Source organism: Amblyraja radiata, chromosome 10 (genome assembly GCF_010909765.2).
Source record: "Amblyraja radiata isolate CabotCenter1 chromosome 10, sAmbRad1.1.pri, whole genome shotgun sequence".
Taxonomy (NCBI): Eukaryota; Metazoa; Chordata; class Chondrichthyes; order Rajiformes; family Rajidae; genus Amblyraja; species Amblyraja radiata.
Genome location: NC_045965.1, coordinates 21,519,257 through 21,532,628, shown reverse-complemented (window position 1 = coordinate 21,532,628; position 13,372 = coordinate 21,519,257).

The following is a 13,372-nucleotide window of genomic DNA, read 5'->3' as shown; positions in this document are numbered from 1 at the left end:
CAGGTTCCTTTAAATAATTCCCCTCTCACCTTAAACCTCTGCCTTTTGACTGCCATACTATGAGAGAAAGACTGTTCACCTTATTTATAGCCCTCATTATTTCACAGCCCTCCATTAAGTGACCCCTCAGCCTCCTTCATTCTAGAGAAACCAAATCCAGCCTATCTAACCTCACCTCATAACTCAAGGTTCAAGTCCCACCAAAACCATTGTGAATCTTTTATACACCTTTGTAGCTTAATCACGTCCTCCCTATAGGATGGTGACCAGAACTGCATGCAATATTCTAAGTGTGGTCTCACCTATGTCTTGTGCAGCTGTAACATGGCATCCCAATTCCTGTTCTGAATGGCCCAACCCATGACGACAAGTATCCCATAAGCCTTTCTCTGTCTACGTTTACCTTGGTGTCATGTTTGGCACAGACATTGTGGGCTGAAGGGCCTGTTCCTGTGTTACATGTTCTTCCGCAAGGAAACACGTTGGTCCTCAATTTTGACAAGCTGGCCAATAACCAATTCTTACTTGTCAGACAAAATGTGTAGGAAGAACCTGCAGATTCTGGTTTAAACCGAAGATAGACACAAAAAGCTGGAGTAACTCAGCGGGTCAGACAGCATCTCTAGGGAAAAGTCAGATGTGGACTTGCTCAATAACAGCTGGTCCCAATCGATTCTCTCTATCACCATTGTTATTGGCCATTCTCCAATTTAGCACTTTACACATACAATTTAGCACTTCTTACCCATAACTATCTTAAAACTAGAGATTTGACCACTGTTCCCAAATGCTTTTCCACTGTAACCCCGAATACCTGGCCAGTCACATTTCCCAATATAGTTCAAGAATGGCCCCTTCCCAAATTGGACCATCTCTCCTTGTTTCAAGAGGTATTCATGAATGCACCTAACAGATTCTGCTTCATTTATGCCCCTGCCACTAAGGAAGTCCCAGCCAACATTGGGGAAGTTAGAATCGCCCACTTATCTGCAGCCGTTGGCCAGCAAAGGTTTAATGTCACTATCCTAGCAATAGCAATCTCCTCCCTTAACTCCCACACCAGGCTGGGATACATCTCATCAGACCTTGGGGATTCGTTTAACTTTCAGTTCAACAAGATATGTAATACCTCCTCCTTTACAATGAAAACATTCTTTAGAATTTCACAATCCCCTCTCTGAATTCTTCATGTACAATATCCTCCTCCTTACTGTATGTAGATGAGTAGTAGTTATGCAAGAAGTAGTCATCCCATCCTCTATTTCTATGTTTATAGATTGTTATTTTGATCCATTGTGGACAGTAGTTTTTCTCTGTTTCCCTTTTCCTCTTAAGATGCTGAAAAAATGCTTGTGTATTTTCCTGAAACTTGTCCCCCAGTGATATTTCACATCATCTTTTTGCCCTTCTAATGTATTTAAGTACTCTGCTATGCTATGTATACCACTGATGTATTACATTCTCTTTTCATACACCAGAAGAATGGGGTTAGGAGAGAGAGATAGATCAGCCACGATTGAATGGCGGAGCAGACTTGATGGGCTGAATGGCCTAATCCTGCTCCTATTACATGACCATTTGATCTTATGACCATGCTATCTTTATTTGTTTATCTAGCCCTCAATATCCCTTAACACCCAGGATTCCGTGGACTTGCCTTTATTTCCATTTAACAAAGCTGCCTCGTCCCACTGAACTGACTTACAAATCCAACACTTAATTAAGGAGACGGTTCAAAAGGCAAGAATGCAGACTGTTGGAAAATACAAAAGAAACAGGAGCAGGTGACTTGGCCCTTTGGCACTGTGGGAGCACTTTTGCATCATAACAGCTTTGAACTAAGGAGAGTTAAGTCTTACAATAAGATAAATAAAGTTTCCATTAAAATAAGTCATTTACAATTTTATACAATTGTTGATTTTAGTTAATGAAAGTTAATGCAAACATCACAATTTAACATTGCAAACCACTGCAGAAAACTAAGTTAGATGCCTTTGACAAAGATAGAATACTTCATACCACAGTGGTTTCAAACTAAAGAGAGTTAGGTTTCACACAAGATAAACATTTCAAAGTCCTTCAGAATTCTGTTTATCTAAAGTGAAGCAGTTTCCAGCCATTTACACAACAGTCGACTCAGAACGTAAAAGTCAATTCAGACATTATAATTGATGGCGCACCAGGTCCTGCTTCATAGCTCCAGAGACCCAGATTAATTTCTGACCTCTGGTGGTGTCTGTGTAGGTTTGCACTTTCTTCCTGGGACCAAATGGGTTTCCTCTGAGTGCCATAAGTCATACAATCATACAGCACAGAGGTAGGCCCCTTGGCACAACTCATCCATGCTGACTGTGATGCCTATCTATGCCAATTCCATTTCACTACCTTAGGCCCATATCCCTCTACACCTTTCCATACCTATCCAAATACCTGTCTAAATGCTTTTTAAACATTTTAGTTACAATTGCCTCCACCACCACCTCTGACATGTAATCACCACCTCCTGTGTGAAAAACCTAACACTCAGGTCTTCCTTACATTTCTTCCCTTTCCCTTTAAAGCTGTGCCCTATAGTTTTAAATTTCCTAACCCTGGGCAAAAGACTCTGACAATCTATCCTATCTGTGACCCACACCATTCAATACATTTCCATTACATTACCCCTCGGCCTCCTATGTTCCAGTCAGAATAACCCAAATCTATCTAATCTCTCCTTATGATTATATTCTTCCATTCCAGAGACCAGGTGAATCTCTTCTGCACTCTCTCTATTACTACCACACCATCCTGCAGAGTGGAATGTACACAATATTGTAAGTGGAGTCTTGCTCTAGTTCTGTACGACTGAATCACGATGTCCAACACTATCGTTCCCCTGAGGTTGTCCAGCCGCAGCTCCAGTTTATCACACGGTCGGGCAGGAGCTGCAGTTGGCCACATTTCCCACAGGTGTAGTCCCCGGAGACACTGGACGTTTCCCTGACCTCCCGCTTCCTGCAGGAGGAGCATGCCGGTGCCATTACTGCCACCTCTGCTGCACCGAGACCAAGGCAGGGTTACAGAAGAATAAACCAGATCTTACCCTGTTGTCACTCTCCATTCAGTCTCCTCACTAAAGTCTCACGAACCCAAGCTTCAGCACTTACCCTCAACCAGACACTTCACCTCAACACATAACCACTCCAAATACGCTGCTCCACTAGTGCCTGCTGCTTCCCTTTTGTACAACACTAGGAGATTCAACCCGAACATTAACGGCTGATTTTTTAAATCTCCGGCGCTGATGATCCTTTCAGCTGCTCATTCACAAGTGAAACAGACCTGGCCGCACACTAATGGCTGCTTTTTAAATCTCCCATGCTGTACTCAGCTGCTCACTCGCAAGGAGTTTCTGTGCTAATGATTCTCTGATTGCAGGATCCAGCACTGTGTTCCACAAAGGCTCCTTACAAAAGAGAGTAAGTCTAGCAATGTTAGAAAATCTCAAGTGATTCACAATTGTTTACATGAAGCAGTTTTCCTCCATGTGCAACAGTTGAAATTAGTTAATGGTCACATTGCATCTGACCATTACAAACACCACTGAACTCCAAGTTCTATGCCGTTAAATAGAGTATCTGAGATACAATTACTTTTGAATGAAGCGAGTTAATCTTACAAAGAGATAAATATTTCTAAGATAAATCCTACAATGAAATTAGGTATTCCAAGAGGTTTAGAATTGATCTTTGTGCAAAGTTGTTCACAACCATGTTTCCAACAGCTGAATTTAGTTAATGGCAGTAAATTCAATCTTTGCAACTCCACCTTGTAAACACGGCTGAACACAAAACTTGATGCCTTTCTAAATAAAGAGGCTTATGTCTTACAATGAAATAAACATTTCCAAGTGCTTTAGAATTTCTCTTTATATAAATTAAAGTAATTTACAAGCATTTTACAACATTTTAATTTAGATAATGGAAGTTAATTCAAACATTGTCACTAAACGCTGCCCACAGTTAGATAGCGTTGAACAAGATGCGGTGGGTTCTAATTAAAGATAGTTACAATCAGACCAAACATTCTGAAAAATATTTTCATGTCTCTCTCTAACTTCTGATTAATTGTCATTTTGCATTTTTCTCTGTCACTAACTTGGTTTCCACTCGATGCTACAGGTGGATTCCGTTAATTCTTTACCTTACAGTTGAATAGCAGATTATTGGAGTTTTATTGCACGTGAAATACTCAGTGAATCCTATAGCAACTCAAAATAAAGTATGTTTTCAATTGTTTTGTGGCTGTTTACCAGAAGAGCAACCCATTGGCTGTTTTCCACCACGTGTCCTTACTAGGAGAATGGAGCTTTTAGAAAATCAGAATCAATGCATTCACTCTCTCTGCAGATATTTTCTTTTAAGATCCATGAGGTCCTGGGGATTGACAGTTTCAGTGGCATTAATTTTCCAAATACTTTTTCCACTGGTGATGGTGATATTATTAAATGACTCTCTCCTTTACCACCTCTAATGTTCTACCTCTACTGAAATATGTGTTTTCTACATTTCAATGACTACAAATTACTTGTACATCAATTTCACCATTTTCTTTGCTCCCAGCCACATTCGGTAAGAGACAAATAATTACTCTTACTCACCATGACCTTTTACTGTCTGCTTTTACATATATGTTTGTGCTATTTACTCTCATAATTCAGCATAATCCCTTTTGTTATCTTTTGCTGGTTTTTGAGCATTTTCTTTTCTTATGGCCGACCAGTAATAGAAACATAGAAAATAGGTGCAGGAGGAGGCCATTCGGCCCTTCGAGCCAGCACCGCCATTCATTGCGATCATGGCTGATCGTCCCCTATCAATAACCCGTGCCTGCCTTCTCCCCATATCCCTTGACTCCAATAGCCCCTAGAGCTCTATCTAACTCTCTCTTAAATCCATCCAGTGATTTGGCCTCCACTGCCTCTGTGGCAGGGAATTCCATAAATTTTTAATCTAGACAATATCTTATACCTTTTATTTCACTTCAATACCTTGGGCACTAAGATGGTTCATCCTTCTCGCAGTGACTTTATTTCTTAATGGAATGTATTCTTATTGAGAATGGTGTCATATTTTCTTAAGTGTGTCACTACTTTCTTGTTGTCCAGCTGGATTAGAGAGTATTAGTTAAAGAGATACAGGGCAAACCTGTTTCCTTTGGAGTGTTGGAGGTTGAAGTGAAACTTGACAAAGTATAGAACATTATGAGACACATGAATAGGGTAGACAACCAGTCTTTTTCCCAGGGTGGAAATGTCAAATATTATAGGGCATTGATTTGTGCTGTTGTCAGGGGTTATGGGGAGAAGGCAGGAAGACGGGTTAAGAGGGAAAGATAGATCAGCCATGATTGAAAGGGCGAATGGCCTAAATCTGCTCATATCACTTATGAACTTATGAATACCTGATAAGGGGAAAGTTTAAAGGAGATTTAGGAAGCGCGTTTATAACACAGATGGTGATAGGTGCCAGGAGTATGCTGCCAGAGGAGATGGTGGAAGCAGATATGATTGCAGTTTGAGGCGTTTAGATAGACACAAACATGCAGGGGATGGAGAGATTTGCACCATGTGCAGGCAGACGGATTAGTTTAATTTGGCATAATGGGCCGAAGGGCCTGTTCCTGTGCTGTACTGTGTTATGATCAATGTTTTAACCTACCTTCCTAGCTCATTGTAGCCAAGTCTTCCTTCCTATTTTCTAACTGATGTTATTTATGTTTGAACCACAGCCTCACACACCGAGTTTGCAACTTAATAACTGCATGTGAGATTCTACCATGTTCAGAAACTGTTCCCAAACTCCTTCGTTGTGAGGTTATTAATCCAATCCCATTACAGATCTATATTGAGATGGTTCCACAACAAATTGGTCAGAGAAATTGTGTCAAAAGGATTCTATTTAGTACATAAGTGGCAATAAAGTGAATATATAAAATGAAGAATGAGAATTTAGGAGCTGTGATAACTAATTCTGCAGACAGCACGGATATTGGATGAGTAATAGATATTGGAGAGGGCTGCCTAAGGACTCAGGAGGACAGAGATCAGATGAAAAGTTGGGAATAATGGTGACAGATGAAATTTAATCCAGACAAGTGTGCGGTAGTGTATTTTGGGAGGTAAAATTCTGGTAGAGTATTAGAGAGTAAATGGCAGAGACCTCATGAGCCTTGATGTACACAGAGATCTATACATAAAATCCATAGAAAGATAAGGATACAATTGAGTTATTCCTGATTATGGGAAACAAAAGAAACTACAAGAGATGGTCAACTGGTTACCCACAACATTATTAAATAAAATAACTATGTCAACAATAAGTACATTCGGCTGAATTACTTCCTTGATTTTCTCTCACAACTCACCATTCCCAATGTGCAGAACTCTGCCCACAATTCTCAAACGTAAGAATTCTCAAAATGTATTGACTTTACTACACTTTGTATTCATTTTGCAGAAGTAATATACTTGTCACAGATGTCCAATGGTGCAAAAAGGAACAGGAATCACAGCATATTTCTGTTTACTGCAGCCCACAGTGAGAAAGGTGAATACTTGGCCTGAATGCTCAGGATTGGTTGCTGTGGAGAATCGAGTGATGAGATAGAGGAGCTGGGGTGAGACTTTGCTCTTGTGGATCAGTGGGTGGAAGGTCTAACATTGGTGACTCCAGGAATTGGCGGCATTTGTATTGTCACCAGGGTCTCATCAACAGGGTGTACAAATGTTAAAGGACAAACAATTTCAATGTTGTTCAGATTTCAAAATTACAGGATAGCTCTGGTCAATGACCATGTGGATGACTAGAAGGATATAAAGAAGGGTCCTGACCTGAAACATTGTCTGCCCATTTGCATTCACAGATGCTGCCTCCAACCCACACAGTTTCTCTAGCACATCATTTTCTTAATGTTCCAGCATCTGAAGTTTCTTGTTTCTCAACATTAGAAACATAGAAACATAGAAAATAGGTGCAGGAGTAGGCCATTCGGCCCTTCGAGCCTGCACCGCCATTCAATATGATCATGGCTGATCATCCAACTCAGTATCCTGTACCTGCCTTCTCTCCATACCCCCTGATCCCTTTAGCCACAAGGGCCACATCTAACTCTCTCTTAAATATAGCCAATGAACTGGCCTCAACTACCTTCTGTGGCAGAGAATTCCACAGATTCACCACTCTCTGTGTGAAAAATGTTTTTCTCATCTTGGTCCTAAAAGACTTCCCCCTTATCCTTAAACTGTGACCCCGTGTTCTGGACTTCCCCAACATCGGGAACAATCTTCTTGCATCTAGCCTGTCCAACCCCTTAAGAATGTTGTAAGTTTCTATAAGATCCCCCCTCTTCTAAATTCTAGCGAGTACAAGCCGAGTCTATCCAGTCTTTCTTCATATGAAAGTCCTGCCATCCCAGGAATCAGTCTGGTGAACCTTTGATTAGCCAATACTGTAAATAGACACAAAATGCTGGAGTAACTCAACGGGACAGGCAGCATCTCCGGATAGAAGGAATGGGTGACTTTTCGGGTCGAGACCCTTCTTCAGACTGTTCAGTGACCACTTTCCAAATCAAACTTAGTTTTGAACTTCACCGTGGGAATATGACTTGTGAGCCATCACTTATCTTGCAAACATCTGATGCTTCACAAAGTCGTTGAAGCAGTTGACAGGCCACATTTTATTTTTGCACATGATTGGAACATTACCTCAGTTTCACAATGTGAACAGTGTTATTCCCCAGGGTTTGGTTTGGATGCCATTGTTTTCACTGAACTCTCTTCATGGCCTAGACTTAGAGAGTCTAGACGTAGACTTGCAAACTGCAATTTTCACATTTGGAGATGAGACAAATCTTGACAGTGCCGTGAACCGTGAAGAGAATGGTGATCAATTGCAGGAGGACAGAAACAGGCTGACACATTGGGCAGGCACACAGTGGATGATTTTTAATGCAGAAAATGTAAGATGATGCACGATCGAAAAATGGGGAAAGGCAACATACAGAGTGGTAGCTCATTGTGTTGACCAGGGTACATGTGCACAAATTATTGGAAGTGAGAGGGCAGGTGGAACTAAATGAATGCTAGTGCAGATATAATTCAGGAATTTATCAGTGGAGGCCATGATGTGCGTGAAGTGATGATGAACCTTTAGAAAACACTGATCTGGCCAAAGATGGTGTTCACTTCTGATCAACATATCACAGGAACGATGTGAAGTTTTTAGAGAGGGTCGAGGAAAAATTGAGGAAGACACCTGAGATGAGGGAGGAAGAAAAGACGGACGGATGGGGGGCGGGTTACAGATTGACAGAGGGAGATAAAGTGGGAGGAGGAAGAGAGGGGTGCATATCAGCTGAGGGAGAAACAGATGGAAAGCCAAACGGAGGGGGGTGTTACATATCGGGGAGATGAGGGAACAGGTGTGAGGATAATGGAGTGGAAGGAGGTTGGTTGCAGATTGAGGGAGGGAGGAATGGGTGGGAGGACATGAGGCTTCATGGTTACAGACCAGGGATGGGGAGTAACGAGGGGGGGGGGGGGGGGGGGGCGGTAGGCTAAGTAATGGAAGAATAACTGGAAGGACAAGGGTGTGCATGTTACAGCTCGCGGGAGGGAGGGGTTACAGGTCGGAGGACAAAGGGCGGGCTGTGTTTCAGACTGACGGAGGGAACAGCTGGGAGGATGGAAAGGGTTACAGATGGGGGAGGGACAGAACATGTGGGAAGGTAAAAATAGGGAGGATTACAGAGCAAAGGATGGGGTCCTGTGGGAGGAGGATATGGAGATGGGTGGGGGGGGGGGGAACAGGTGATGGATGGTGAAGACCAGGTGGTAGATTACCAAGTGAGCGAGCAGGTGGGAGGAATTGGGTGGGGGGGGGGGGGGGGGGTTAAGGCTGAGGGAGGGGAGGAAAATACAGGGTATTTACTGAACAGAGGAGGCGGGTAAGAGGTGGGTGAAGAGGGTGGGCTGTGGTACTGATTGGGGAGAGGAGGACTAGATGGATGGGTGATGGGGGGGGGAGTTACAGTGAGGGAGGTGGTGGACAGTGTGTGAGGAGGGTGGGGGTGACAGATAGAGATCAGGGAAATCCAAAGGTCAGGTGGTGGGAGGGGTTTAAAAACCAGAGAGGGGGTAAGAGATGGGAGATAGAGGAAGGGGTTTACAGACTAATGGAGTGAACAGATGGAGTTACGGATTGAGGGAGGGCTGAACAAGTGGGAGGATATTACAGACTGGGGCAGGGCAATGATCAGGTGGGAGGATGAGGCGAGGGTGGGGTTACAGTCCAAGAGGGGAGGAAGAGGTGTGAGGATGGGGGATTAGTAACGATCGGGAGTGGAGCAGCACACAGGGCAGGATAGTCCACTCCTGCACTTGTTTCCTATTCCTCTTGTTCAAAATGCTCCACAGGTTTGAACCTCTGGCTTTCCCGATGCCCAGACTAAGCAAAACACACCACATGGAATAAAACAGAAGCTGATGAAATATCCAGGTGACATCTCTTGAAAATGCACACAGTTCTTCAAGAGCTCCATATGGAGTCTGACTGCAAATAACTTTCTATCCATTGTACACCAGGACTTTTTAATTGAATTATTTTACTTCCCCTGCTGCATTCCCCTGTCACTCCATCGCTTTCTGAGTGTCTGCATTTATCTGTGCGACTGGAGCAACAGTGACACAGCTCCAACAGTCCAGTTCAATCCTGACCTTGGATACTCTTGGACATTCACCAACCTGAGATCAGATACAGTCCCTGTGGTCATACTGCATGGATAAGGGCCCTTCAGCATAAATTATCCATGCTAAGTTGGCCTGAGCTGGTCCCAGTTGCCTGTATTTGGTTCATATTCCTCTGAACATTTCCTATCCTGAACCTGTCCAAACGTCTTTTACATGATGTGGTACTGATTTTGGATGATCAGCCACGATCATATTGAATGGCGGTGCTGGCTCGAAGGGCCAAATTGCCTACTGCAGCTATTTTCAAATTTTCTATAAACATTGTAATTGTACTTGCCTCTACTATGTCCTCTGGCAGCCCATTCCACATAGGCACCACCCTCCATGTGGAAAAACATTTCACAAATCTTTCTTCTCTCACCTTGGATCAATGGCCTGTATTTTTAGACACCTCTATCCTGGCAAAAATACTGATCAATTGCTTAGCATTGCAACAGGTCCATGGCAGATACCGTCTCTCTGGCTCTACCTTCTTCATTTGGAACAATTGGATATCAAAGACACCTATGTTAGACTCCAACTTACTTACTATAGTTCTGCCTTCGACACAATAATCCCAACCCAACTCACCTCCGAACTCCTGGACCTAGGCGCCAGCACTCCCTCTTAAACTGGATCCTCGATTCCTGACCCATAGTCCGCAATCAATATTGAGGCACCACTTTCTGCCATAATTAATGCTAAGTGCTATTGACTAGCAATTCATTATCCATTGTTCACACTGAGCCTACTATATCACACTATCAGTGCATTGATCTCTGCATTGAATCAATTTGCCACACCTGCATTGGTGCCTTTGGTTTTATTTGTCTTTTGAGAGGAGGTCTTGAGACGGCTCCTTTATTATAGGCCAGACATTCTTTACAATTTGTTTCAAACAACCAATCAATCAACATATAGAGCCAAGTATGACATGACTAATTCCACACGAATTACTCATCTGCTGCAGTGATTGGGTTTAAATGCTTAGTGGGTCATAGATAGCGAAGATGGTTATTATAAATTACTGCAGGATCTTGGTCAGTTGGACAAGTGAATTGATGAATGGCTAATCGAGCTTAATGCAGATAAGTGTGAGGTGTTGCATTTTGCAAAGTCAAACCAGGGCAGGTCCTTCACAGTGAATGAAAGCGTTCCGGGGAGTGCAGTAGAGCAGAAGGATCGAGAGGTACAGGTACCTAGTTTCTTGAAAGCAGCATCAAAGGTAGATATGGTGGTCAAGAAGGCTTTCAGTACATTCTTCTTCATCAGTCAGATTATTGAGTATAGAAGTTGGTATGTTATGTTACAGTTGTACAAGACATTGATGAGGCTGCATTTGGAGTAATGAGTTCATTGTTGGTCACCCTGCTATAGGAAGGATGTTGTTAAGCTGGAATCATTCACAAGGATATTGTGAGGACTTGAGAGCCTGTGCTGTCGGAAGAGACTGGGCAGTCAGTCTAGGACTTTATTTCTTGGAGCGCCGGTGGCTAAGTAGTGATCTTATAGATGTGTGTGAGATCATGAGGAGAATAGATTGTGAATGCACAATCTTTTACCCAGGGTAGGGGAATCAAAAACAAGAGGACATATGTTTGAGGTGAGAGGGGAAGATGTAATGTAGACCTGAGGGGCAACTTTTTCACTCAGACGGTGGTGGGTAAATGGAATGAATAGTTGAGGCAGATACGATCATAGCATTTAAAAAAACGCTAGGACAGGTACATGGATAGGAAAGGTTTAGAAGAATGTGGGCCAAACATAGGCAGGTGTAACTAGTGGGGCCTTGCAACTACAAGGGCCTGTCACAGGATGGATAAAGGGCCTGTTTCCCTGCTGTATGACTATGACAGGTAAGCATTGTGAGTCATTATTTCCAGCTCCATATTTCCATTGAATTGATTGAAAGATAGAACATGGAAAGAGACCCTTCAGCTCACTGAGTCCACGCTGATCATCGATCACCCATTCATACTCTTTCTATGTTATCCCACTTTCGCATCCACTCCCAACACACCAGGGGCAATTTACAGAGGCCAATTAACCTACAAATACACATGTCTTTGGGATGTGAGAGGAAAACTGAGAGGAATCCTACGCAGTCACAAGGATAACGTGCAAACTCCACACAGACAGTGCCCAAGGCAGGCCTCTGGTGCTGTGATATAGCAGCTGCACCAACCAGCTGCGCCATTGTAAAGTCTCATCTTGTAAATGTGTGCTATTTTTCATTTCTAAGTGAGGTGGCTCTCGATTCATTCCCTAGTAAGTTATCATTATTTTTTCAGAGATGCAAAATGTATTTGTATGAAAATAGGTTTGTCGCCCAGCTGTGGTCCCACTGCAATTAGTGCATGGAATACATCGAGACACATTGAGACATCGTTCTAAGACAGCAACTCACCTCTGTTGGGGTGAAAATGTATGAGATATAGTGCACTACAGACAGACACAGATCAGCAGAAGAAGAATCCATGTCCTCCAGAGATGCTGCAGGTCAGGCAACATCTAGAAGGACACGGAGAGGTGATGTTTACGGCCTGTAGCCTTCTTCTGATTAAATGTTGTGGGGGGAGAAAGCTGGAAAAGAGGTGGGGGTGGGATAAAGCTGGCTAGTGATAGGTGGACACATGTAAGGGGGAGTGCTGTTGGCGGGTGGGTGTACAAAGACTAAAGTTGAAGGGATGTCAGATAAGAAGGATTGAAATGCAAAGCCAGAGGAAGGGATGTAGGTGGAAGGGAACAGAGGGGAGGGGGAAAGGGGGCAGGAAAATGGGAGAAATGGGTACGCATCAGGATGGAGAATTTAATGTTCATACTGTTTATGAAATTTGTTTAGGTCTCTTGTCCAGGGATCTATTGCTTGTTGTCCTGCATTCATCGGTTTTTCCAATGCCTCATAATCATTTGGAGTAAAGACAAAATATTTTTTATTTCTTGGACTACATCTGTAATTTAAAGGTTTAGCTACTCGGGCATATTTAGGAATGAGTTCTAACATAATGTAATGCCTAAAATTGATTGCAAAGCTTTTGAGGATCTTTGAATACTATCTACATGCAAAGATTTGTTTAAATAAAAGGTTTAAATCACACCCTTCATTGGTAATTATCACACCTAGAAAGGTGACTTCTGATCAACTTGAGATTTTTGAATGTTAATTACACACTCTTTCTATTATCTTGTAACTACGTTGTTAATCTGTGTTAGATGTTCTCACAAGGTCATAAAGTCATAAGGAATAGTAATAGAATTAGACCATTCGGCCCATCAAGTCTACTCCGCCATTCAATCGTGGCTGATCTCTCCCTCCCTCCTAACCCCATTCTCCTGCCTTCTTCCCATAACCTCTGACACACGTACTAATCAAGAATCTATCTCTGTTTTAAAAATATCCACAGACTTGGCCTCCGCAGCCTTCTGTGGCAAAGAATTCCACAGATTCACCACCCTCTGACTAAAGAAATTTCTCCTCAAAGTAAAGAACAAAGATAGGAGAAGAATTTATCCTAAAAGAACGTCCTTTCATTCAGAGCCTATGACCTCTAGTCGGAGACTCTCCCACTAGTGAAAAAACATCCTCTCCACATCCACTATATA